The following is a 26,988-nucleotide window of genomic DNA, read 5'->3' on the forward strand; positions in this document are numbered from 1 at the left end:
TAAAGCTAAAATCCACTAAAAAAGATATTTGACCATTCACTGGCTCTTCTCCAAATCTACACAGATGCCCCTACCTACCGCCTTACCCCTTAAAAAAGACTGTGTGAGGATTTCTAATACCAAATGCACAAGCACTTTGAGTTTTGGGAAGTCATAGAAGACCCTTACACTATTGCTGGGCCAGAAGTTCTTATTTAACTGAGCTGCGCAACAGGAAAGAAGTTGAGCTTTTAAGGATAAATGGGTCATGGGATGATTTAAATCACCATTAAAAAAAAAAACTAGCATAAAATGTTTTGTTCTGGAAGAATATCTCTCATTTTAGAAATCAGTTTAGAGAAACTCTTTGGCTAGAACAATTTGTATCAGACGGAGCTGTTTAAAAGTTGTATGTTGTGTTACTGGTAGCAACAGGCTTCAGAGATGTTTTGTAGTTGAAAGTCATTATACCTAGCTTGCAGCTGCTAATCACAGAAGGAATTAGGAGAAGGAGGGAAAACTTTCCCTCATGTTCTGAAAAGAACAATGCCAGGGGAGAGCTTTCTGGGACTGGGAAGAGTTGGGAATGGGGAAGGGGGTCTGCAGAAATTGAGGGACACCTTAAATGTCAGTGATCAACTTGTCTTCATCCATCTGGGGAGAGACATTTTAAGACAGAACAGAGCCCTGTAGCTAATGCACAGGGGCTGAAAAGGAAATGAAAGCTGTGTATTTAATTGTTTCTAGAAAGCTAATAAGGGAAAAGAGACCACATACAGATAGAGGGAGAGGTGCACCTGGGGTTAAGCCGAGGAGGAATCTGGCTTTGAGGTAATGGACACAGCAGAGTGGATTTAAAAAGCAGCCTAATGAACTCTCCGGGAAGATGAAAGTTAAACAGTGATAAATAGACACAGATTTCTGAGAAAGGTACTTATGAAAAATTCACCTCCGTACTATCTAAAAGTTGTTCAAAATGCACTCTAGCTGAAATAATGAAGTATATATTTTAAGTTTCATTAACTTTGGCCTATTGGAATCCTAGTTTAAAATAAAACAGAACATCATCTTGTTGCCTTCCCTGCCTGGTGACAGTCTACTTCAAATATATTTCCCTGAGACTTTTCACCTCTATATTGGTCTCCTTATCACAGGAATAAAGGCAATACTATCTATCCTTGCCTGCTTCACAGAAGTGACAATCCAACAAGATAACCAGTGTAAAACACTTGGGACACTCTAGAACACATGCAAATGTAAGCAATTTCATTTATTATTTGAATGGCAAATGATCTCCCTGAAAGTTAAATCTGTGCATATAAACAGAGAGTGAGTACAACAAGGATTGTGGGCAACGAAGAAGGCATGTGTGTGCCCAGGGGTGTAACTGTGCTTGGTGACTGGATTTCTATGTATTTCAGGGCTGTGAAAGAAAAGGCTAGAATAGGAACATTAACTAAAGCCCAAGTTATTTTATGCCCATTAGAATGGAAATCTAAATTATGGATATGCTTTTAATTATGGCAGAACCTCTTACGTGTGAATCCTATTAGTTCCAGACAAATGGGTAAGTTCTTGTCTGTTCACCAAGCACCTCTAACCACTTTAGAAAGTGAGCTAACAAAATCATCCTGCTCTCGAAGTCACAAGGAAAGAGCCAGGCTGTCTTCTGGTTATGAGCCTTGGGATCATTTACTTACTCCTTCTGGGGCACAGCATTCTCAGCTTTAGAATTAAGTCCACCCAAGGTCTTGGATTTGAGGATCCTGAGATTAAGGGCATAGAAAATTTCACTTTAGAGGGCTTAACTCATATAAGTGGCTGGACTGGGCTGGATTCATCAACTCCTTTTCAGATTATCCTTCTTTCTCTCAGGCATTGTAGGTTTCAGGATGGAAGATGAAGCAATGGAAGGTGCTTGAAGGAAGGAAGGAGCCCTGCAGAGCTCCAGTGAGCACCACAGGCATTGAAAGGGGTCTGGAGCCAGGGATCTCAAAGGAAATTTGCCTAACTGGAGAGGAACAAACCCCCATTTATTAAATGCCAACCCTGTGCAGGAACTCTACCAGTCACTTTATGTGTTATCATTTTGCCTAATTAACAGGGGATAGAAGGAGTTGAATAATGTCTTTGTTTATGCGATTTGGCTATAAAGTGAAGTAAAATTCTGCCGGGTGAATCCAATACCCTATTGACTTTCACATTGCATTAGACACCATCCCCCTGGCTATGGCTGCTCTGCTGATCTCTTTCCTGGAAGTATCACTTTTCACACGCTCGATTATCATAGCAAATTTGTGTCATCTCAGTCACCATGAGGCCCACTTAAAGGGATGTTGTCATCATTAGTTTTGTTCCTAATACATATTTCCCTCCAAAGTATGATGGGATTAAGATAGTGTCATTGTTTCCAGAGCCAAATACAAGAAGGCCCCATTTGTGTTTTCCGTCTTCAGATCCTAATTTCTTAATTCCATACATTCGATCCTTGCTGTGCGAGTTTCCACAGGGAGAGAGGCTCAGGGCCCAGGGAAGACAGAGGAGCCAAGGGAGCAGACAGGCTGGTCCAAAGTCCAGAGCAACACGCAGGCGGGCCTTGCAGGCTTTTTCTTTGCAAAGTCACTGGAATACTTGATTGTTATTTTTTATTATTATTATTATTTCAGCAGCTCCCACTACAGAAGCCCTTTTAAAACATTACTGAGAAGACTGATAAGAAGAAAAAGCAGCCACTGATGGATTCTCAGAAAGAAAGCATTCGATTTAACTACAGGGCAAGACGGCTCTGATTACCACAGGCCCAGCTGACAGCAAGGTTGCCAGGCAACACTTGCTCTGCCAAGAGAGTGGTGGTGGAATGAGGCAACCATGTGGTTTGTATTACCATTTCCCAACTTTTTAGGGTTTAGAGAGGAGAACGTCACCAGCGATGATAATTCAGTTTGGAATGAATGTGTTTTCAACGCAGTGTTCAGTGTTCCTTTACTGCTGATTTGTGTTAAACCCTAAAGTCCACAGATAGTCACATTTTACAATGTGGACAAGATAAGGCACAGGGGGTTGTCAAGATCCTACTATAGGCAAATAACAAAGTTCCTGGCCACATTTTCTTTAAAAAAAAAAGAGAGAGAGAAAAAAAGAAAAATCTCTCTAGCATTTCTAAGCTGCTAGTTACAGCCCTTATAAAAGATAGCACAGGAAGAAGAAACCGGAGCCAAACAATAAGCAAAATTCTGCCTTCCGTTTACTTACATACACCATCTTCTTTAGAGTTGGAGTTGAGTTTTTTAAGTGTCTCAAGTCAGAAAACTTGCCACAAGCCAATCAATTTGTGTAAACTTGTGTTAAACCATAAAATGCAAATGTTTTCATTTGTTATTTATTATCTAAAGTTTTTTGGTTTAAAAAGAGAAAGAGAAGTCTGGCATTATTCACTTGGAAGTCTCCTGGGTATTCTTGGAAATACTATTCTCAGAAAGTCTGAAACACTAAATTGGAACAAATGATTCCATTCATAGACAAATTTGCAGAGTCACATGGTTTGCTTGCATGGAGTTTAGTGAAACACCTTATGAATTAAGCCCTTCCTCAGGGAAGCCTCCCTCTCCCTGGTGCACCCCAGGGTCCAAATGGCATTGCTTCCAGTCCTATCCCTTTAAGAACATGTATTTAAAAACTCACATTGTTCAAAATAATTTTAGCAGAATTCCCATCCTCTTGCCTTCTTGGAGCATCTGAAGGATCCTGGGAAGCCCAGTAAGACACTGCATTCCTGGAGGCCAGGCCTTCCTGCCAGAGGACACAAAGCAGCTAAAACCAGGAGGAAGCCATAGCTGGTACAGTCATATGTTTCTGCAAAAACTTTCCAATAAAGAAAAAATTAACTTGTCAGTCACGATGCCCTCGTCTAAACAAAATGCAGTTTGACTTAAAGAGATGTTGTCAAACATAGTCATTTGGGCTCCAAAATTATGCTTTGCAAAATGCTAAATTCGTTTTGTCAAAACTTAACCTTGGTTCTCAAAACATTGTCAGAACTTTCAAAGTTCAATAAAAGAAGGCAACATTTGTGGTTTGGATGAACATTATCCTTTGTGTTTATTCTATGTAACATCCATCAAGCCATCAGTCGTCTGTCTGTCCATCCATTCATCCAGGAAGCATTGAATTCTTATTATGTGCTGTACCTTGGACACAAAGATAAAAAGACACATCTGTGGTCTCAAGGCTTGTAGTCCTAGTGAGAAGACTGACATGAATAATTTGTAGAGTCAAATAAAATGACCACTGAAATGGACAGGCAGAGAAAGCAGGTGGGAAGTAAGGGCTGTAATGTAGCACTAGTTCAGGATACTCTGGGAGCTGAGCTAAAGATAGACCATTCTTTCTTTAACAGCCATAGACGAGCTGGTGTTTGAGATCACCTTATTTTTTTCTCTTGAGATATACATGATTGATGGCACATCACAGGGAACTTTCCTGAAAAGAATGCAGAAGGAGGAGAATATTTGGCAACTATTGAATGGTGGGTTGTCCACCACTAGCTGTATCGACACATTTTTTTTCACCTTTCAAGAAAACCTAAGAGGATACAAATGAGTGACAGTGACATTATTGTATGAATAATCTAAATCTGATCTAATTTGCTTAGAAGCAAATATTTTGAAAATTCTTATACTTAATTACATCTTATGCATGACAGATTTCAAATAGATTGTGAATTGGATTGTTTCATTGCAGTTGACAATGACTTGTTTAAAAAACCTGCCAAAGACATCCCTAAGGAGTTTACATTCTTCTAGGTTAGAAAGTTGGCTTTTTAAGTACATCATTTTGGGAACAAATTATAAAAAATAAATTTGACTTTATAATTTCATTTTTTATAATTCTGGGTGTCATCAGCCACATAAATTGTGACAAGCAGACCTGCCCTCCTAATTTCCCAGGAATAATAATGAGAAAAGTAAGTTGGACTCCACATTTCTTTATAGCGGGGAAAATGCTCTCGCTCTCTCTGCCATAGCACTTTAATAGAGCCACAGAAGGAAATTCTGAAGGCAAACCTGGTGGTCTTGTGGTACGTCTTCTGAAGGGTTTTTAGTTCCAATAGAAGATGTTAAAGAATGTAGCTGAGTAACTTACCCATTAGGCCCAGAGGAGTGGTGGCTGGTGTAGGATGTTCCTTATCCTAGAATCTGTAAGCCTTGGCGACTTGAAGATGAAAGGATATGCTGAACAAGGCAATATTCTCTTTATGTTATAGGTTTAAAGGGTTGGTTCTGTACATACAACCAAACAAACCTTTGTAAAACCAACTAATAATTTAGATGTTCTCGTTTTTATCTTTGCACAATCAGTCCAATAAACTATTAATGAGGGAACCATTTGTTGATCTTTTCTGTCACTAGGACTGAAAATTAAAAATCCTAGATTAGTGGTACCTTGGTCTACTCCTTTTTGTAACCGAGATTGTACCATATTTATGTTAAACAGAATATCTATACTAAAAACATCAAGAGGCTTTAGACTTGACTAAATTAAAGGCAGATAATTAATTTATTGTGAATCTCTCAAAAATGTGATTCTTTCAATCTACCTGCTATCTATCTCAGAATTTTCACTGAACATTGTTTGATGTTGGCCACAGTCCTGCTTACCAAGGAGTGCTCAATGGCTTGGCACATGATGGTATTCAGAGCTACCCAAGGAAGGTAGGTTCTTCCTGGGAACTAACAGCAAGTATTTCTGGGCCCACAGGGGTTCCTAATGCCTGCTGCAATGTTCTTCTTGGCTCCTTTGTTTAGAAGTCCATAATCAGTGTCTATTTATTTAACTTAATATATATATATATATATATATATATATATATATATATATATATACACACACACACACACACACACACATACACACACACACACACTAGAGGCCTGGTGCACAAAATTTGTGCACAGGGGGAGTGTGTGTCCCTCAGCCCAGCCTGCACCCTTTCCAATCTGGGTCTCCTCGAGGGATGTCTGACTGCCCTCTCACAATCCAGGACTGCTGGCTCCCAACCGCTCACCTGCCTACCTGCCTGATTGCCCCTAACTGCTTCTGCCTGCCAGCCTGATTGATGTCTAACTGCTCCCCTGCTAGCCTGATCAACGCCTAACTACTCCCCTGCTAGGCTGATTGCCCCTAACTGCCCTCCCCTACTGGCCTGGTCACCCCTAACTGCCCTCCCCTGCTGGCCTGGTCACCCCTAACTGTCCTCTCCTGCAGGCCCGGTCACCCCAACTGCCCTCCCCTGCTGGTCTGGTCACTGGTCACCCCTAACTTCCCTCCCTTGCCAGCCTGGTCGCCCCTAACTGCCCTCCCCTGCAGGCCTGGTCCCCCCCCAACTGCCCTCCCCTGCAGGCCTGATCGCCTACAACTGCCCTCCCCTGCAGGCCATCTTATGGCGGTCATCTTGTGTCCACATGGGGGTGGCCATCTTTGACCACATGGGGGTGGCCATCTTGTGTGTTGGAGTGATGGTCAATTTGCATATTACCTCTTTATTATATAGGATATATTTGTTGTTGTTGTTGTTGTTGTTGTTGTTGTTAATCCTCACCTGAGGATATTTTTCCTTTGATCTTTAGGAGAGAGTAGAAGAGAGAGGAAAAGACAGAGAGAAACATCAATGTGAGAGAAACACATCAATTGGTTGCCTCCTGCATGTACTCTACCAGGGCCCGGGCTGGGGAGGAGCCTGCAACCAAAGGTACATGCCCTTGACTGGAATCGAACCCAGAACCCTTTGATCTACAGGCCAACACTCTATCCACTGAGTCAAACTTGCTAGGTCAAAAATGATTTCAAGTAAAAACAAAACAAAAAACAAAAAACTAAACCTTCTTAGCCTTTTCAGAGTATCTATGTGCCTCAGTCCACCAATGGATAGTGAACACTTATCATCTATGGTTGCCCCAGGAGCTCAGTGAAGACATTGGACAGGACCACCAGTGCTACCCCTGGCCCAATGGTGCTGCGCACAGCCTCCTGTGCCTTCTGAGGCGGAGAAAAGGGCCCTATAAATGAGGAGTCTATGGATTACAGTGTCCTAGATGCAAAGGCCTGCTTTCCTAATGCCTGGTGCCTACTAAAACTTGTGATTTGATGGCTTTTCTGTCCTGCCTATTTCTGTAGGCCTCTTCCCTCAGTACTTGACCTTGTCCCCTATTCCTTAGCTCATTCATGACAGACAGGCATTCCCACACAGTATCTAGTTCTGCCATGGGCACTTCAGATTTTATTCGATAGCTTGGAAACTGATCCCCTTCTTAGATTAGATTCCTTGGGCTTAGGAGTGCTGGAGCTAGCCCCACTGTTCTCTACTATGTTCTCACCCCTCCCTTGACCACAATTGAGATTGACTCTAGTGTTGCCAGCTCTTCCCTGGCCTCCCTTCTGTCTTGGAGTTTGCCCACTCATTTCCTCTTCCTCTGCTTCCTTCCAGTGCCCTCTAGTACAATAGGGTTTACTGCAGACAATCAGCACCTTAATGTGAATTATTTTATTTGACCCTTTGTTGACAGAGAAATAGAGATAGGGGTTTGGAAACTTCTAAGGTGAAGCAAGAAGAAAGGGAAAGACCAACTTCTAAAAAAGAAGTGGAAAGACAGAGGAAGCAGAGATAGGGGTTTAGAAACTTCTAAGGTGAAGCAAGAAGAAAGGGAAAGACCAACTTCTAAAAAAGAAGTGGAAAGACAGAGGAAGCAGAAATTGTGGACATAAAAGGCAATTTTACAATCTGTCACTAACTTATTCACCCAGCCTTCCAGCTCTGGTCACTCTGAACCTGCTAAGTTTTGCCTTGTAGTATTGTCCTGTGCACGTCTGTGTTCATTCATCTAGTTCTTCAGTTATTTTCTTTGATTACCAATCTTGTGCCAGTTATATTATAGGTACTTGTTCTACCATGGTGAGCAAACTGAATTCTCATGAAGTCTAGTGGGTAAGAGATAGGAATCCAACTATCACATGGTAAATATGTATATAGGATGGGGGAAATATATGGCACAGAAAAATGTTATAATAGGTGAATTTGACCAGATCAGTGATGCATAGAAAAATGCAACCAGGGAAGTGGCAAGGTTGCTGAGAAATATAGGACATAGAGAAGAGTAGTAGAAAGGAGCACTGTGTATTCAGAGAACTGATAGAAGGCTTGAAGGTCCGGGAGGAAGAGTGGTGAGATATTTTATAAGACGGTGCTGGAAAGCTGGGTAGAGAATCTTATAAGTATATGAAGCATTTTGTTGTTTGTCCTAAGAGCAATGGAAACTTATTTATTATGTAACAGTGTGCCACAAATTTAGTGGCTTAAAAAATAATAAACATTTAGTATATCACAGTTTCTGTGCATCAAGAATCCAGGAACAGCTTAGCTGGACAGTTCTGGCTTGAGATCTTTTATGAGGTTGTAGTCAAGATGTTGGCCAAAACTCTGCTGTCATCTAGCATCTTGATGGGAACTGAGGGTCTACTTCCAAAGTGGCTCACTGATGTAGCTGGCAAATTGGTACTGGCTGTTAGTAAGATGTCTCAGCTGCTCTTCATGTCAACCTCTCTACAGGGCTGCTTGACTATTCCACATGCCATGGCAGCCATCTTTCTCAAGAGCAAGTGATAGAGAGAAAGAGAGAGAGAAAGAGAGAGAGAGATCCTTTAAAACACCTAGCCTCAAGTCACTTAGCACTTCCACCACATTTTATTTGTTAAAAATAAGTCACTAATTCCTATGAACATTCAAAGGGAGGGGAATTAGTCCTACCTTTTGAAGAGTAGTGTCAAAGAATTTGGGACATATTTTAAAACAAGCAAACCATTAAAGAGTGTTAAGCAGGAACAGTGACATGATCAGACTTGCTTTTCAAAAATGTTACTTTAAATGGAAAGCAAATTAAATAAGGCCAGTATTGGTTAACAGATATTAGAGTGACCCAGGTGTGAATTACTGGTAGGGTGGTAGAATAGGATGCTGGTGAAGATAAGAGAAGTGAAGGGTTTAATATACATTTAGAAGGTGAAATGAGTCTTAGAGATAAATTGAACTTGGCAGTTGAAGAAAAGGTAATATTGTAGTTTCCTAGTTTTCTGGTTTGCATAGACGAATATTGCAGCATTCAGTGACATGCAGGATACCAATTTTGGTCTATAAATGGGGTTATTATTAGTTTTATTTAAGACATATTATGTTTGAAGTGTTTGAAATATCTAGGTACGGTTACCAAGTGGTTCTTTGGTCATAAAACTCTAGAACTAAGAATTCTGACTTAAGGATATAAATTGGTGAATTATCCAGGAATAGATAAAAATGAAATCTCTGGGTTTGATGAGATCTCCTAGGGAAATAAAAAAATGATATGAAAATAAAAGATAGTTTGGGGAGATTGTGTTTTTTGTTTTGTTTTGTTTTTGTCAGCAAGTATTTCCCTCCCTCCCTCTCTCCCTCCCTCCCTCCCTCCCTCCCTCCCTCCCTCCTTTCCTTCCTCCCTTCTTCCCTCCCTCCCTCCCTCCTTTTCTTCCTCCCTTTCTATGGGACCAGTATACTTCCCTGTCCCATCGAAGATTGCCTTGGCCATGTGATTTGTACTGGCCAATGAGGTGTCAGTGGGTGTGACAGGAGCAGGTGTATGAAGATATAGTAGCTCTTGGGTTTGGGCTTCTTCCTTTTGCCTTGAAAAGAACATGCCTTAGATTGCCACTGGTACCTGAAGGGGTTGGCTGACCTGGACCCAATCCAACTGAGCCTGGCCTACATGAGTTGAGCCCAATTTACAGATATATGAGCATTAAAAAAAATGGTTATTTTTATAAGCCACTAAAGTATTAAGGTTTATATTTGTTATTGTTATGCAGCATTGTTTTCGTAATAGTTGACTGATACAAGGGCCTAGGATCTATAGCAAGGAATACTATTCTTTAAAGTCCTTATTGGACCACATGTATTTTAAGAGCAGTATTTATGTCTGATAGATGATTGTAAGAGCAAAACCCAAAATAAAGACTCGGTCAAGTTTTTCTTGAGTGTATGCATGGACCCAAGTCTAATTTATGCATAGCTGTTTATCTATTATGAATGTCTATAAGCTACACTGATATGTTCTTAGAATAGTTCTTCTGAGCAGGGTTTTCTCCAGTAACAAGAGGTCCCACCTCACCTAGATTTAGCAGTCATCAAGGTCAACAACTGCATTTTCCCCTTTCTCTGAGTACATTTTTTTAAAATATATTTTATTGATTTTTTACAGAGAGGAAGAGAGAGGGATAGAGAGCCAGAAACATCGATGAGAGAGAAACATCGACCAGCTGCCTCCTGCACACCCCCCACCGGGGATGTGCCCGCAACCAAGGTACATGTCCTTGACCGGAATCGAACCTGGGACCCTTGAGTCCGCAGGCCGACGCTCTATCCACTGAGCCAAACCGGTCTCGGCTCTGAGTACATTTTTATTATATATAGTAAAGAAATGCTTAAGAAAGTTGATGCTCTATCTCCTATGTTTATATTTTAAGGCACATGTTATTGTTGTTAAAGCAGATTTCAAGAGAACAATTTATTTTAAAAAAAGGTTATTAGTGGCCACAAACAAGCCTGTAAATAGTGTGCCAGTGAATGAAAGCAATCAAAGTGGTTCTTTGGCTACTAACGTTTTTATAAAAGCTTTGATTAGTTATGAGGTAATTGTGAAAGATGATGAGTTAGACTCAAAGAAAGAAAAATAGTTTCTCTAGTTTAGCAGCTGTGGAATCTTTTGGTAATTGCTGGAATATTCTTTTTCAGTAAACTTAAAACTTGCTTATATATTAACTCTTTCTATTTTATCACTTCCTTCTTCAGTGTAACTCTAAATTATAGTTGAGAAGGACAGCACTTAGATTTATATGTTATCCCTGTTGAAAAGATTTTTAAAAAACCTCTATAGGAAAAGCAAAAAAAGAGGCTGCACTTAAAACATTTGATTCTCATGTTTTGGATATTAAAATGTTATTCCCCTCCCAGGTACTCATCTTAAAGGTCCATAAAAATTGTGTGCAAGTTTACACACAGGACAAGTGTAGTTGTCCAGTGTTTATGGGCGACATGTGAAATTATACCTTGCCTAGTTTGACCACAGTGTGAAAATTTAAAGTATAAACATGATCAAAAAGAAGAGTGGTTTCAGAAATGGAGAAACAACAACATTCCATTCTCCCAGAACCTTTTCAGTCTCTTAGTCAGACAGCTGCCCCCACTCCCTCCTCCCAGCAGTCACTAGAAACAACATCCCATTCCTCACACCATCCCCCACCTGAAAGGAAAGGGCACCATCAATTCTGAGAAAGAAATTGCCAAAATAACACAATTTATTGGATTTGATACTTTCTCACAGAAACTGCCAATCAGCTTCAGATGCAAATCTACCTTCCTGTCCCTCACCCCAGCCCTTAGCTAGAGAAAACAACCTAAAACTCAGGAGAAACTTTGCCTTAAGCCAAAGAATAATACAAAGGACATTGTTATCTTGGTATATTTTGCCTTCTTGGCTACACATCTCTCTCTCTTTCTCTCTCTTTCTCTCTCTTTCTCTCTCTCTCTCTCTCTCTCTCTCTCTCTCTCTCTCTCTCTCTCTCTCTCTCTCTCCCTCTCTCCCCTGTCTTTTCATTTAGTTCAGGGATCAAAAAGTTATTTTAACCGAAAATATCACATGAACATGGTTTAAAAAAAGCAAACAGGACAGAAATGTAAGAAATAAAAATTAAATGTCTCCTCCACGCCCTTACCCCTTTTCCCAATTCTTTTAGACTTCAAAACAACAGAAGTTCTGTGAGGTGAAGAGAGAGAGAGAGAGAGAGAGAGAGAGAGAGAGAGAGAGTGTGTGTGTGTGTGTGTGTGTGTGTGTGTGTGGTGTGAGGGGAGGTAGAATGGAGATAAAATATTGATATTGATTTATTTTTAATTAAAAAATGTAATTGCACACATTCTTCTCTCTTCATCTCCCATACACACACAAAAAAAACTCCCAAACAAACAAAAGACAAATCCAACCCCAAACAAACAAACAAAAACCCCACAAACCTTTGCTGTTTGGAAGTCTAAGAGAATTGCTGTTTAAAGGTCTTTCAGATTAAGCTCATTCCAAAGACATTTCCAGTATAACCAAACAAAGAGAAACACTGGTACCCAGCCAGCCACAGTCCCCGCCATCTCTGATTTAGTGCAATTTGTTGATGATTAAATCAAAGAGAAGATGGAGATGGGTTCATGGAATAGGAAAACAAACAACTAGAAATTCAAATTCCCCCATTTATTTATATTTGAAATAATTTGTAACTATTATTTTAGATAATCAATTCATGTACATTTAGGATGATTTTATTGGTAGGAAAAGTCTCTTTGCGTTTTCTTCTTAATTATAAAGGTTTGTGGAATGTTTTCTGAGAACAGAAATCCTTCCTCATGGAGTCATTTTTCCTAGACTGTTAGAAGGGTCCCCTCTTGGTAAACAATGATGTCAGTTAAAATGTTTTTAGTGCTCTCCTTTCCCATCCAAGTTGGCTTCATATATTTTGGTTCTCTATTACTGTTTTTAAAACAGATTGAAAAATTTGCTCACCAGGAGAACAATGATTAACTAAATCTGTAAGGTGCCAGTTGACTTGCTATCAATAGCTTAAAAGAAAATCTAAATCCATGACTAATGGCCCAGGAGTTTACTACTTGCTTCCAGGAGCCTCTTTAGATCAAAGCGTTATTTTTGAAATCTTTAATTTATTTCTTCCTTTCCCCATGTCTTTCTACATTTTAAAAAACTTACACACTCTATTAATAATAAAGATGTATATTCCCAGGCTACCTTCCCTTTTTAACTACACACTGGAGTCTCTGCAGTCAGTTGTTCCTGGATTTGTCATGAGATAGTGGAGTATTGGTTAAGAGCTTGGGCCTGGGAAATAACCCGGGTATTGTAGCTATAAAATCTTTGCCTAGCCCAAGTTCACAGGGAAATTCTGCTATAATTTCTTCTGAAAGATTTTTACTTCTAGATTTTATATTTAGATCTCTAATCAATTTTGAATTAATTTTTGATAAGATGAACATTTTGCATATAGATACTCAATTATCCCAGCACATTTGTTGAAAGAACACCTTTTGCTAACTAATTGCCTTTGAAACTTGATTAAAAAATCAGTTGTTACTATATTTATAGCTGTATTTCTTAATTCTCTATTCCATTTTACTGATTTATTTGTCTATTTTCACATAGCTATCATATCATCTTAATTACTATAGTTTTATAATAAGTCTCTAAGTCAGGTAGAATTAGTTTTCCAACTTTATTCTTCATTTTCCAAACTGTCTTGACTATTCTAGGTCCTTTACATTTTCATATGAATTTTAGAATCAGCTTGTCAATATTTACAAAAACTGCCTACAGAAATTTTTATTGTGATTGCATTTAGTCTATAGATCAATTTGGGGAGAATTGACATCTTAATGAAGGATTGCTATCTATTCATTTCCTTCAGTCTTCTTCAATTTCTTGTAATAATGTTTTGTAGATATTCAGTTATCAGTCTTGCATGCCTATTGTCAGATTTATTCCTAAGAAGTTTGTAGTTTTAAATTATTTTGAATGGTATTTAAAAAAATTTAATTTTCGTTGGCCAGCATGGCTCAGTGGTTGAGCGTTGATCTATGAACCAGAAGGTCACGGGCACATGTCCAGATTGCAGGCTCAATCCTCACTTTGGGGTGTGCAGGAGGCAGCCAATCAATGATTCTTTCTCATCATTGATGTTTTTTTTTTTCTCTCTCTCTCCCTTCCTCTCTGAAATTAATAAAAAACTATTTTAAAATTTTCAATAGGTTTTTGCCAGTATATAGAAACAAAATTGATTTTTTTAATTCTATAAACTTGATAAACTTACTATTAGGTTTAGCTGCCTTTTATAGGTTCCATGGGATTTTTTTTTTTTTTTTTTTTTTTTACAAATCTTGTTTGACAATAAAGAGACAGCTTACTTCTTTCTTTCCAATCTGGTGCCTTATATTTCTTTTTTTTTTTTTTTTCAATTTTTTTATTAAGGTATTATATGTGTACATATCTTATATTTCTTTTTAATTCTAATTGCACTAGCTATAACCTTCAGTACAATGTTAAATAGATATGATTAGTTCAGACATCCCTGTATTTTCCTGATCTTAAGGGAAAAATATTCAGTCATTCATCATTAAGTATGATGTAGCCATAGGTTTTCATAGGTCCCTTTTATTCCTAGTTTGCTGAGTTTTTATCAGAAGTGTACATTGAATTTTGCCAAATAAACAAGGTTTAAGTCTATGTGGGCCGCAAAAAAACAAAAGCTTCAATTTTCATAATTGAAACGTAGGTTTATTTTGATAGAGACATGCTGAATACAAAGGGCTGAAATAAATGAGTAATCCTACCTAATAAAATGGTAATATGTAAATTACCATCACTCCGCTATGCCCAGGATTGGGCCAGAGGGAGGCGCAGGGGGCGGGACTCAGGGTGGCCGGGGTAGCTGATTGGGCCGGCGGGACGCTGAGCTCGCGTCGCCAGCGGCGGCGCGAGCTCAGTGTCTGCACCATGGCTGTGCTGCGGAACAGAAGGGGCATCTGGGGCAGCGAGCTCACGTCCCGCCGCGGACCATCAAAAGCGGGGGAGCTGGGTGCCTGTCTGCTCCAGCACCAGGCCTTTCGGAAGCCTCCGCCGAGCCGGAGGCTTCCGAAAGGCCTGATGCACCAGCGGACAGGCACCCAGCTCCACTGTGATTGAAAGCGAAAGCGTGTAGGGGACCCTACACGTGCATGATTCAATCATGCACTGGGCCTCTAGTTGTTAACATAAAATAATAGAACATTTTAATAAAAATTAATATTTTTTCTTGAACATTAACTTAGTAGACACTGAATAACTGCACAAATTAATAAGCGTAACGCAAATAAACCTATTTTTCTTGTTCTCTGAAAGTGAAATATCTCCTGTTGTGCACACCAAACAAGTCAGTCCAAGACTAATGACATGGCAATCGGCTTCTAAAATATTCTCTACTAGTATTAGTGGAGAGAAATGGTGTTCCTGCGCGTAAGGTGCATGAGAGAAAGGAATGCAACACGATTATAGTAATCAGTATTTAGCGAACGTTGTAGTTCGTTATTAATAATTATGTATAACAGGATATTGTAAAAATTAAGTTACGAATTTTTTTTAATTAAAAATATATTTTTATTGATTTCAGATAGGAAGGAAGAAAGAAAGAGAGATAGAAACATCAATGATGAGAGAGAATCATTGATCGGCTTCCTCTTGCACTCCCCATACTGGGGATTGAGCCCGCACCTTAGGCATGTGCCCTTGACCGGAATCGAACCCAGGACCCTTCAGGCCCCAGGCCAACACTCTACCCACTGAGCCAAACCAGCCAGGGCAAGTTACGAATATTTTATTAAAACGTATCTTACATACCGTTATATTAGCTGGGCCGCAAAAATATTCGTTGTGGGCCGTGTGCAGCCCGTGGGCCGAGAGTTTGACATGCTTGGTCTAGAGAGTCCCTGGGCTAAAAGTGAAGTGATAAGAAAGAATTGCTAGAAAGAACCATTGATGTTTTGAACCATGCCAGGGAGATTGTGTAATGTGAAGATTTGTAACTGAGATTTTCTGCATTTTATCTATGTTGATTGTCTTACTGCTATTCAACTGAACTAAAATTTATTTGTATATTTGGAGATACTGTTTATGATGGTTGGCAGGAAACAAAATTAGAGGAATATCTTATATTGGTAGAAAGAATAAGAGCAGGCATATGATCTAAGTGGAAGTGTTGCCATTAATCTGTACAATATCCATGCAAAGTTGACCCAGGAAGAAGTAATATAAAGTAGGGGCTTATCTAAGTGCCAGGTGAGGATCTTTCTTGAGACTGTTTGTTGGTGTGAAGGCAAGAATTTCACATCTTTGGTAGAGGAATACAAGTTTTTATTATGGCTACATCTGAGAAAGCCAAGTTTACAGATTAAGGTGTATGGAGTGCTCTAGGTTTCAGCAGAGGCCAGCGTACTCTTTTAAGGAATAACAAATGTTTCCTTTCTTTTCTTAGGTGTCATCCAATTCCTTTTCATTTTTGCTTTTTAACCACTTCTTCATTTTTGTTTCTTCATTTCTGTGCCCAATATTTTTAATATTTTACATCACTTCTTTTTTTCTTTCTTTTAAAAAATTGCTTTAATGTTTTATTACCTGTGCCATGCATCTTCTAGTAACATGCTACTTGCCACTCTTGCAGGGAATGCCTTTATGGGAGCAAAGAGAATTTTAGACAGGCAGAAGGAGAAGAGAAAATAGGCCAGGAACAAAAATGCTTTTTCTGCAGCAACCAAAATGCATTGCATGGAATGGGGAGATGCTGCTGTAGTGGTCAGTTAGGCCTAATCAAGATGGGGCCTTGAAAAGAATAGTAAACAGGAGCTATGCCTATTTCCTGCAGAGCAGTTTCTCCTTACTCATGCAGCAGAAATATGACACCACAGTGATAACTCAGTGATCTGATATTTTGAGTCACGGTATCCACCACCTTAGGGAATTTTCCTTCCCATATGGCCACAGCAAACTTCTACAGCCCTCTGTGGACTTACACAGACACAAGTGGCAAATATAAGATATTGTTATCCAACACAGAGTCTAACATACTTCCAATTCAATAAATACCTGTTGAACACCTACTATGCGCAAGGCACTATAAAAAATGGTTGAGTTTAAAGTTGCACAAGCCATGGTCTTTAATTTTTTAGGAGCTGTTATTCAGAAAGCACACAAAAAGCTATACTGAAGGTGGAAAAAAATAAAAACAAAGATTATAAGAGAGGAATAATGTACAGTGGGAGTCTAGGGGAGTGAGAAGTTATTTCTTGCTATATAATAGAGGGAGACTTCATGGAGGATTTGGAATTTCATCTGGATTCTAAATAGTGACAAAAATTGAGGAAGGAAATATAATGTAAAAACATAGAGATAAGAAAATGCAGAGGGCGTGTGTAAAGTGAATGATGGGAAGACAGTAGAATTGAAAGGACATTTCAGATGAGAATGTGAAACCTGCTGGGATCCATACTAAGCAGGCTGGACTTTGTTCTGTAGGCAAAAGGGAAATCCTTGATGGGCTTTAAAGAGGCATGATGATATGATATCATTTTACAGATGGGTAATTACATTGGTAGCTGTGTAATGATGGAATAGAGGGAGTGGAGGCAGGGAGAATGACCAGGAGAGAGAAGGAATAAGAGCCAATTCTTAGCAAGAGGTGCAGAAAGGCACATGGGATGCTAGATGACCTGACTTAGAGTCCTGGCCTTAGAAGCCATGACCTTGGGGGAAGTTTCTCACTTTTTCTCTGCTTCAGTTTCCTCCTCTGTAAACCAAGGATAAGAATAGTAGATATTTCATAGGGTTATAAAGATTAAGTGAATTAATATGTGTAAAGCCGCCAGATCTGTGTCTATAAAATAGTCAGAACTCAATAATGTTATGTATTATTGGTAAGGCAGTAGTAAGAAGAGACACTAAGGAGTGGATTTAAAGTTATTATACTATACTAGAGGCCCAGTGCACGAAATTTGTGCGTGGGGTAGGGTGTGTGTGTGTGTCCCTCAGCCCAGCCTGCACCCTCTCCAATCTGGGACCCCTCAAAGGATGTCCCACTGGGATCGGGCCTAAACGGGTGGTCAGACATCCCTCTCACAATCCAGGACTACTGGCTCCCAACCGCTTGCCTGCCTGCCTGCCTTATGGCCCCTAACCGCTTCTGCCTGCCAGCCTGATCACCCACTAACCATTCCCCTGCCAGTCTGATCTACGCCTAACAGCTCCCCTGCTGGCCTGGTTGCCCCTAACTGCCCTCCCTGCTGGCCTGGTCACCCCCCAACTGCCCTCCCCTGTAGGCCTGGTCACTCCTAACTGTCCTCCTTTGCCAGCCTGGTCGCCCTAACTGCCCTCCCCTGCCAGCCTGGTTGCCCCCAACTGCCCTCCCCTGCGGGCCTGGTCACCCCTAACTGCCCTCCCTTGCTGGCCTGGTCACCCCTAACTGCCCTCCCCTGCCAGCCTGGTTGCCCCCAACTGCCCTCCTCTGCAGCCCTGGTCCCCCCCCAAATGCCCTCCCCTGTAGGCCTAGTCACCCCTAACTGTCCTCCTCTGCCAGCCTGGTCACCCCTAACTGCCCTCCCCTGCCAGCCTGGTTGCCCCCAACTGCCCTCCTCTGCAGCCCTGGTCCCACCCCTCCCAACTGTCCTCCCCTGCAGGCCCGGTCACCCCTAACTGCCCTCCCCTGCCAGCCTGGTCGCCCCTAACTGCCCTCCCCTGCCAGCCCGGTTGCTCCTAACTGCTCTTCCCTGCTGGCCTGGTTGCCCCCAACTGCCCTCCCCTGCAGGCCTGGTTGCCCCCAACTGCCCTCCCCTGCAGGCCTGCCTCCCCCCCCAACTGTCCTCCCCTGCAGGCCTGGTTGCCCCCAACTTCCCTCCCTTGCAGGCCTGGTTTCCCCAACTGCCCTCCCCTGCAGGCCTGGTTCCTCCCACCTGCCTTCCCCTGCAGGGCTGATTGCCCACAGCTGCCCTCCCCTGCTGACCATCTTGTGGAGGCTATCTTGTGTCCACATGGGGGTGGCCATCTTTGACTACATGGGGTGGCCATCTTGTGTGTTAGTGTGATGGTCAATTTGCATATCACCTCTTTATTATATAGGATGATTATGTCATTATTTATATTGCAATTATTTTCAGCTTTTTCCCCTAGTAAACATAATTCTGCCATTTAGTAAGCAAAACAAAAAAATCAAGTTGTTGCTACAGCACTTATGTTTTATCTATTTTTTGTGACTGATTTCTTCAAGAATATGCCTCAGACTTTGAGATGGTCTCAGAAGTTGCTCCTGATGTATATTAGTTTTAAAAAGGAGCTTGAAAAATGTAATAGAGCCACTTGAGCTATGGTGGTCAGAGATAGTTGTAATCAATGTGTTATCATATCTACCTGTCTATCCATCTACTAGTATCTATAATAAATCTATTTGTTAATTTATTTTTTCTTACATTGCACCTAACCTCTGAGAAGTTAAAGACCCGAAGTTCCTTTGCAGATTTAAATATGTAGGCTTCATACTCCTTTCATGGCAGGGAAGGTTGCATTCATTTAGAATGATAGTCCACCAATCCCCGCACTGCTTTGCTTTCCTTGCTTTGTTCTACCTCCGCCATGGAAGCCATTGCTGCAGAAAGAGGGAGCGCCTCTCCTGGAGACATTGCCTAGAAGCAGTGAGAGGGCTGGAGAAGGCCATCTTTAGTTGCCCTGCATGCCGCCGTAGGTCCCCTCCCCTGGGACCTTGGCAAAAAGGCATAAGGCAAAATAAGTCTAACAAGAGAAAACAAAGAGACCTGTCTCTTTGCTCCAGACCAAGAAAAAAGGAAAGTGGGGAGGGGGTAGGAGATAAGCAATTCTCCTTTACTGTTTCCTGTGCAGTCTTATGTGGACTTATCTATGCAGCAGACCACACTGAAAATGTGAAGGTCATGATAACTGAGACATCTGCCGTCAACATCTAACTGTAAAATGTTTATCTTGATCTACTTTGTGCTTTAATAATAATCAATGTCCTAAGAAAGAAACCATAGGTAAGTGTCAGTGGGATGGCAAAATAGTCAAAACACCTCTAAGGGACGAACAGGAATGTGGGTATTCCAGTGACGAATGTCTCCTCAGCTAATTCTCTGGGCACCATCTGACCTTCCTGTTTTAGGGGGTCTCTACTCAGCAATAGACACCTGGCTGTCTCCTTTCCCACTTCTGACAGAGGCTGAGGTTGAAAGAGCAGAGACCCATGTGCCTAAGTTCTCTAAATACACTCAACTCAGGTGAGTCAACAGAACAGGCAGGGTGATTCTGGGATTTCAGACACCCCGCTGATGCTGTCTTCTCAACTCTGCTGAGCCGTTATCTGGCTTCAGGAAGAGATTAACTCACATGCAGCCGCCTTTCAAAATAAACACCAAGGACTATTTACGGGCAGGAAAATTTGTTCATGAAGTACTAAGTGCAAAAGCCTGTAATAAACATTGTGTACAGTATGATCTGTACTTGTGAGCCTAACCAAATTAACCGGACACATCAACATGTGCCTCAGGAGACTTAGCCAAATTCAACCATGGCCAGTGCCTCAGCTGGGGAGAGAGTGTGGGGTTTGCTATATATATAAATGGGAGTGTGTTTATTTCTATTTTCTATCACAAATGTCATTTTCAATTTTCAAAATAAGAAAGACACTAACCCAAAACTCCACAGCAAGGAAGTGCTGCAGCCTCCACAGATGTCTCTTAGAAGCTGGTCTACCTAAGTGTGAAGATATCTTGGAAATAATGTAGTCCCGTTTCCCCTTTGCTTTCATTAGTGTTGTCTTCATTTTTTGCACAGACAGCATGGAGTGGCAATCCTCTTCTCTAATAAGGATTCTGGAGTGTGGGGGGCTGAAGAATCTAGAAAAGGAGAGATTCCTCTTCCCCACAATTTCATGTGCCAATCAGCTTCCTGCATAAACCACCCCTCCCCCCAACTTTCTGCCAACATCCCATTAGCAGAAAAAGAAAAATGGGCTAAACTCCAACCACTTGGAGAAATATCCCAGTCCCTCCCAGGCTGCCCATCATTTCAGTGAAGTGCTGAGTGTAGTGAGGGGGCATGTGCTGGAAGAATCTGTCCTTAGTTCTATCCTAACCACTTGCAATCAATAATGTCTCAGGGTTAGGTCAGCTTCCAGGCTTTTCCCTTGCTTGTCTTTCTAGAACTGACAGCCTGTGTACTTACTGTGATAACTTTTTTCTTTGGAAAGCTGACTTTTAAACCGACAACAAAAGTAACAGTTACACTTACACAAGAGAAAGTGAGGAAACTTCTGGCTGGTTCCTGTGTTTGCTCATCAACTGACATTATTTGGGCCCCTTCTGAAGAAGGAGAGAAACAGCAGGCCACAGTATAATTTAAACAACAGTGACAAGAAACTGGTCAAAGCCAGAAAATCCTAAGCAAAGTGGAACGAAGTGTGGGAAACTCTTTCTAGAATTTCAGCGATTAAGCATTGATAAAATAACAGAAGTCTATTTTTCCTCTCTCAGGGCCCCCTTTATTCACAATCTGAATGTGAAAAGTAAGAAATCCAACTTACCTGAACTTTACACTGTGCTAATTGTGTGCGAGATGCTGTCATTTGAGAGTGGGGCCTCACATCTCTTTTCTGAAGGACTTGGTGCAGAGCAAGTGCCTTGTCACCTTCTCTGTCCTTTGAGGAGCTTGTGAAGAGCACCACAGTGAAATCTTTCATTCTTACTGTTTGTTTTAGGGAGGTTTATAGCATCTGTTGTTTGGTCTCATCTTCCTCAACTGCACCAGCAGGATTCTGCCCCTCCCCATTATCTTTAGAGGCACATTTCCATGTCAAAGACCTCCCTGGAGAGAAAGCCTCTTTTCTTCCACCCCCTGCCTTCTCTGTGGTTGACTTACCTTAACTCCAACCTGCCCAGCCCTCCTTCACTGTAGCAATAGCAAGGAGCAGAACTTTATTTAGAAATCAAAACCAGAGAAATAGCTTCTCTCTGTGAAGGATAAGAGCAGTTTAATTGCCCTTGAAAATACCAACTTGTTGTAAGAAAGATCACTATCTCTTGCAGTAAAATAAACATAAAAATAAGAATCATTCTTCAGTGAAATTGTAGATTTTCCTTAAGAAAAATGGAAATGCTAAAACCTTTATATACTGCTAGAAAAAATCCATAGTAGGCTAATTAAGAAGAATTTATAAGGGAGTTGTGAGTATAGTTTAATTTGTTTTGCATCTAGATGTTACTGATGATGTGGGCTCTCAGTTCTTGAGTTCGGCAAAGAAAGAATTGAGAACCAAGAACTCTAATGCAAGAGGATTCTTATATAGTATGCAAAGCAAAAGTACCATGGAAGGGAAGAATTGAGTGGGCTGCTCAGAGAGCTACCTTGGCCTCTTAGAAAGAAAGTCACAGAAGCAGAAGAAGTGAGCCAGCTGGGCTGCATGGGCTCAGGAAACAAGTTACAGAGGCAAAAGAAGGGCCCTTGAGGATAGGTTCAGGGGGTTAGCCCAGGACAAGCTGCTGCTTCCCATGGCACCACTGGTTGCAGGTCTGCTGGAGGGGGGGGACCCTTATCGGTTAGGAGAAAGAAAGCAAAGATACAGGCCTAAGGAAAGAAGATGCTCTAGAGAGATAGTATGCCCTGGGTCCTTTGCATTAAGCGTTTTTATCTGTTTTCTAAAGGCAGAAATTTTAGGGGAGATCTCAGGGGAGGATCTCAATAGAATATTCAACAGCTTTCCAGGTGTGTCCTTCAATATGCTGATTCATCAAAATGAGCATATAGGGTCAGGGTCTTGGTCTCTACTGACTGGCAGCCACTAGGGTGGGGGATTATTAGTCAATGCTGCTGATCCTGATATCAGCCATAGTATTGATTAGTCTAGTTTTGCTGCTTTTCTGGGCCTGGAGCTGAAACACAACTGAGGTCTAGATGCTATCTCTAATTTGATCAAAAATCTATTCTGTGGTCAACTGACCCGATATTTTTGTTCCTACGATCATTTGATGCTGATCAGAACCTCATTGTCCTGAGGGCTTACTGCTTAAGAGAGTGGTCATGCAAGGGAGAAGGAGGCAGGTTGAGTCAGAATGCTGAAGGAGGCCAGTTTGAACCATCTATGGGTCTCAGTTTCCCCATTCCACTTGCCAAGGAATTTTTCTAGCTTCTTACTATCCTGCCTCATATAGACTGTCTCCTGATAAATTCATCCAATGGGTAATTCAATGGACACAAAAAAGGTTCTCCATGTTCATACCATGTTCTTATTCTTCTAAGGTTGGGGGAATCTTCAAACCCATCACTGCTTTTGCACTTCTGGCAGATCTTGGGAATCTAAATCCATTTATTTCAATTTTCAAGATTAGAAGGCCCTCCAGATGGAGCTACACTTGAGAGTAGTTCTCTGGGGTTTTGATAAGCGCTATTTAGACTCAGGTAAGATATTTTCCTGAAGCCACCAAAAGCCCAAGAAAGATCCCACACCAACCACTCACCCATGAGGACTAAGGCTCAGTCGCTCTTATTTGGCATACTGTAACAGAGTAAAATGTCTGTCCCTCTGGCTCCATCTTGTTCTAGCCTGTATTGTGCCCTTGGCCTTTAGGCTAATAGCTCCTGCTTTAGACATGCTAATCATTAGGGGAATTCTGCTTGGGGCTTGAGTTTTTACTAAAACAGCCTCTCCCATTTTTCCTTTCCTTGACATAAAACAAGCCTGAACTCTGTACTTTCTTTAGATGGATTTGAAGATTAGGTCTTCCATCTTTTCAGTTGGCACCTACTCAATCAATAAACCTTTCCTTACTCCAAACTCTAATGTTTTGAGTTTTATCCTTTCTAAGCATCGGGTACATGGACTTTGGATAGGTTAACAGTACCAGAGTAGACACCCCATTGGACTTCGGATGGCAGTTTTTCCCCCAGGTCCCTCACACTAAAAGGTGGTCTTAGACCCAGAGGAAAAGCCAAAGCCTTCCGGTTCCTGTTTATTTCTCATGCTCAGAATTTGCCCCCCCCCCCCCTCCCCGCCCCCTTCTAGAATGAGTCATACTGAAATACTAGAAGTTCTTGAACAGGCCTGTTCTTTTCTTTCTCCAGATATTTCACAAAATATCCCTTTCTTTGAAATGTTCTTCCTCCTCTTTGCTCCTAACTTCTACTTGGCTAACTGTTATGTCCAATTGACTCCCCAGTCTTCAAAATATGTTAGATGTTTCTCCTATATAATGTCATACCTGGTAGGAGGAACAAATAAAACAAAACTAGGGAAGAAATAAAAGTTTCAGAAAAACTTCTAGTTCCTTGCCTCTTACCTCTGTTTTTATAATGTGGTACTTGGAAGCACTAATTACCTTTTCTCTGATTCTTGAAAATGTTGATCCATGTCTTGCTAAAAACAGAACAAATTTCTAGGCTTGAAAGTAATAAGTCTATGCTAGTAGAACTTTTAAGAATTTCATATATAAGACGGTTAAAACAACTTAGGAAGTGATTCTCATGGGAAAGGTTAAAAGGGGCCAAAATTTTGCTACTCCAAAATTTGCCTTTTGGGATATTGACTTTACGGTGGTTATTAAGAAATAAAACATTCAGAAATAACCGTTGACCCTCCACCTTTACTTGCCTAAAGGAATTCAGATTTGCTGTATGACAGTATATGTTTACAGGAAGGGGACATCCCCTTAGCATCATAATAAACTAAATGTGACAGACAGACAGAAACTAGCAGAAGCTGCTTGTTGAACTTCATTCTGTGTCCCATTGTTTCTTGGTGGGCAAGAAAGAATTTTTAAAATATATATATATATATTTTTTATTGATTTCAGAGAGGAAGGGAGAGAGGGAGAGAGAGTTAGAAACATCAATGATGACAGAGAATCATTGATCAGCTGCCTCCTGCACAGCCCACACTGGGGATTGAGCCCCCAACCCAGGCATGTGCCCTGACTAGAAATCAAACCATGATCTCCTGGTTTATAGGTCAATGCTCAACCACTGAACCACACCTGCCAGGCCTAGCAGGAATTTTATTTTCTTATGTTTGTTCTTTCTCATCTATCTGTAAATTGTCTGCTTTACCTTTGAAATTCCAGACCCCTGCCTGTTTCTCCTTTGTACAAAATGGTACATAAACCTCAACTGCCCAATGCCTCTTGGGCTCTCATATTTTTATGGCACACTTGCATGTACTTCTAGAATACATTTTGGACGTTTTCCCTAGATAATCTGTCTCATGTTAATTTGATTATTAGTCCAATTAGAAGAACTTAGAAGGTGGGAGGAAATATATTTTTTGTGCCCCAACAAGGTCAAATTAGGACATTTATTTTCAAAGGTACCTAGGAGATTTTCAGAAGTGTATAAATCCTTGGTTTTCAGATAGTTTACAGTCTAGCAGTGGATATAGCACTTATATTAATTTTCTATTACTGTGTAAAAAATGACCACAAATTTAGTGGCTTAAAACAAAACCCATTTATCAATACCCAGTTCTGTAAGTCAGCAGTCTGCATATGACACAACTGTGTTCTCTCCTCAGGGTTACACACTCGATATGTTGGCTGAGTTTTTATTTGAAGCCTTGGAGTCCTTTTCTAAGTTCTCTCAGTTCTAGGCCATAGTAGGTCTAAAGTCTCCCTTTTTTCTGTTACCCAGGTCCCGATTTGAGCTGGGTATGGGAAGTTAAGCAGCCATGGGGGCAGGAGACTTCCTTCAGAAGGGGTGAGTGTTCAGGCCCCTGCAAAGTTGAGGGGGTGAGGTTCTGTGCCCCACCTCTGTTGACCCCCAAGTTCTCTCCTGATGGCCCCTCTGTGACTGTGCCTGTCTTAGGTTGTTCCTTCCCTGAGGAATCTTACCCGTCTAACCAGCCATCCTCCGGGGCCAAGCAGGGTGATGTGAGGTTCAGTTCTGTCTCCTTGGTACCCTATGCCCCCGTGGCCTCCACACCCAGCACCTGCCTTGGGATCCCCTCACCTGCTGGCGGGGCCCCAGCACTGATCACATATCTTGGGGAACCCGGGACCGACAGAGACTTGGCTGACAGCAGCTGCCCTCTCACTGCAACAAGAATTGTTTGAGTTGTCGTGTAACCATGGTGTGGGGAAGTGAGTTTTTGATATCTAAATCCAGCCTACCACCAGGAATGCTCAGGGCCTACTCAAGAAGGCAAATAATCCTTTCCACTAATATTTACAGGGTAAAATAAGATTGTTGTTAGAGTAATACATTTGACAGTAAAATAGTAGTCAAGTTTTCAGGCTAATTTAAATTGGCTAATTGAAACAAGCGAATATTCTAGAAAAATTAATTGTACTGGACAAAAAGCAGTTCCTAAAGTGTTAACTAAATTTTTATTGGTAGTTCATCTCATGATAAAATTGCGTAACATGTAATGAACCTAAAGCAGTAATATTATAGTGCAAAAAATTAAAATTTAAAAGCTATCAAGACTACATTATAAAATTTTCAAAAGCCTCCTAATAGTTAAATAAAAAAAGGGGGAATAGTAGAAGAATATCATGTAAGGAAAAACACCCTGTAAGTAAATTACATCTAGAAAATTTGTACTTTAGAAAATTAATTGTAAGGCTAAAAGCAAGACACCCATGAAAAACACACATGGTGTCAAAACAAGCCAGAGGAAAATCATTTGGGCAAAAAATGAAAAAGGATCCAAAGTCAATTTTATAGAAAATATCCCTTTATTAACTTTTGGTTGAGAATATGTTTGTATATTTTCAGAAAACAACTCCGAGACCATGTGGATTCCGGCAACAGAGAGGAATCGACAGGACTACTCCAGCCATGAAGACAGAAGAGAAGCAGTCCAGAGATGGGAGACACTTACGTCGCCTTGCCATACTAGCAGTTAGCAGCTGTGCGTCACTTCAGGTTGCCCAGGACCAAACCAGAGAGGGTCGGACCTGCATTACCACCATTTGTCCACCATCCAGAACTGAAATATCATTGCTGACATGTACACATAAGGAGCTGTTTGACATTGAAATTGGGTCTCAAAAGAACTGTTGGCCCAGAAAGAAACTCACTACAGACTGATTAAAAAATAAATAAATAAATAAAAAATAAAGTCTCCCTTTTTTGCTGGCTGCCAGAGACTGTTCTCAGCTTCGAGACCACTCTCAGATCTTTGCCATGTGCCCTTCTCCATCTTCAAAACCAACATCAGAGAATTTCCTTTGTGTCAAATCCTTATCACCTTTCAAATCTTTCACCAGGAAGAGCCTCATCCCTTTAATGGTCTCACTGATGAGGTCAGATTAGGTCAACTGTGACATATAATATGACCTGTGCATGGGAGTCATATCCCGACCTA

General features: G+C 41.0%; 1 long non-coding RNA gene across 2 annotated transcripts; it reads left to right on the forward strand.

Annotated features, from left to right (window-relative positions):
- The first annotated feature begins 3,407 nt into the window (after positions 1–3,407).
- Positions 3,408–26,695, forward strand: LOC307105599. 2 transcript variants are annotated; one of them, XR_013814035.1, is made up of 4 exons: positions 3,408–3,815; positions 5,592–5,690; positions 25,311–25,376; positions 26,397–26,695. It is a non-coding gene; the product is annotated as an uncharacterized lncRNA (long non-coding RNA). The 2 variants fall into 2 exon arrangements; XR_013814036.1 differs by lacking the exon at positions 3,408–3,815 and adding an exon at positions 4,888–4,942.
- The last annotated feature ends 293 nt before the right edge of the window (positions 26,696–26,988 follow it).

The sequence above is a fragment of the Cnephaeus nilssonii genome (genome assembly GCF_951640355.1).
Source record: "Cnephaeus nilssonii genome assembly, chromosome: 9".
In the NCBI taxonomy this organism is placed as follows: Eukaryota; Metazoa; Chordata; class Mammalia; order Chiroptera; family Vespertilionidae; genus Cnephaeus; species Cnephaeus nilssonii.